Source organism: Pavona decussata, unplaced genomic scaffold (assembly GCF_977016875.1).
Source record: "Pavona decussata unplaced genomic scaffold, jaPavDecu1.1 SCAFFOLD_161, whole genome shotgun sequence".
NCBI lineage: Eukaryota > Metazoa > Cnidaria > Anthozoa > Scleractinia > Agariciidae > Pavona > Pavona decussata.
The window spans coordinates 1,522,645-1,524,276 of record NW_028145572.1 but is presented as its reverse complement, the minus strand read 5'-3'; positions in this window follow the sequence as shown (position 1 = coordinate 1,524,276).

The following is a 1,632-nucleotide window of genomic DNA, read 5'->3' as shown; positions in this document are numbered from 1 at the left end:
GGTGGGAAGGGCTTATAAGCCCGAGACGTATACCATATATGGTGTGACGAAATATTTTAGCTGAGTTGGAAATAATTAAGCTGAATAAATTTACTCCACGCAGGCATAAGTCACTTTACAGCTTTAATTTATTCAACCTTTATTCCAAATTTTATAGTCCTACAAAGGGAGACCATCAAGCTTTATGAACTATAATTTGTGAAAGGAATCATTGGTTATAATCCACAGCAATAACGGGCTGTTCATTATTTATTGGGGGAGAGGGGAAGGGGGAGAGATTTGAAAACTTTCTTGACCCCCCTATTTTATTAGTGGGTTGAGTTTGTTGTTGGTCCTCGTCCCTGCTCCGAAGGTCTTTCTCTGGGTACTCCGGTTTTCCTCCTTCCACAGAAACCAACATTTAAATTCCAATTCGACCTGGTAACAGTGGATAGAAGAGCCACCCCGTGGAATCCACTGAAATTACCATTATTTTATTTATTTTATTTTATTAGGGAAATATTTAAATGCTGCCACCCCCCCCCCCCCTCCCAAGCACAATATTTCTTTGAACAATGCAGTTGTAAGATTCTAATATGGATGGCTTGATTTCCAGCCATTTTGTGCTCCCACGTTCCTCCCTGCTCACCTGTCATGGCATTAGCTTACACAAGAAACTTTGCACCCAGGTGTATAAAGGATAAATTATGGTAACAAAATGTAGGAGATAACCATGCGATGGACTAGCATCCCATCCAGCCAGCACTACTATCACCTGCTATAGAGGTCATAATAAATTACACTGCAAACTGTTTAAAAACAATAAAATTTATTTAAATTCACACATTTCTATTTCCTTATCAAAGTTTTGTAAGCCCCCCTCCCTCTCCCCCTCCCCTCCCTTCCAAGAAAATGTCATTAAGATCAGAAAACACACCCTGTGGTGTTTTGGCTCAGTTCTCTTGTTTTACCTGTAATGGTTGTCAATTCAATTCAATGACTGCCTAATTCATGACAGTGAGGTTGATCAGGCAAACAGAGTGCATAACACTATGTGTTCATAATACTGGTAATATTGTACCTTATAAAGTAACTTAAGTCGCTTGATAAAATTAACAACAGTGGACAAACTAGCTTTCTGGACAAACATTCCGTTCAAAATAATATTTTAATTGTGATACCGGTAGATGCACATTAGTTGTAAATAAATTTATGCCATAAAGAAATTTGCAAAAAATAAAATTAAAAATGAAATGGTAGTTTGATCCAGAAAAACTCCATACCCCACCCCATGAAAGGTCATTGGAGAGTCCAGGAGGAGGGGAGAGCAAAGACAAAAAGGAAAATATAAAGCTTTAATGTTAAAACCTTCCTGGGTGTAACTATGTGGATCTTTTCTGAAACAGCCCATCCCTCTGTAGGCCATCTACAAAATGCAACTTTACTGGCATTTATTATAACTTAAAACATGCAGTTACACCCTTATATCTGTAGATTAAATTAATCTCTTCATCTTTTTAATTTAGGTTGAAAACTATGTGTTGTTGTTGCAGGTATTTCCTTGCAATTCTTGGTATTTTCCATAATAATTATTATTTGGGTGTGCTGACTATAATATTATTATAATTTATTATAGTCAGCACAGCTGAATAT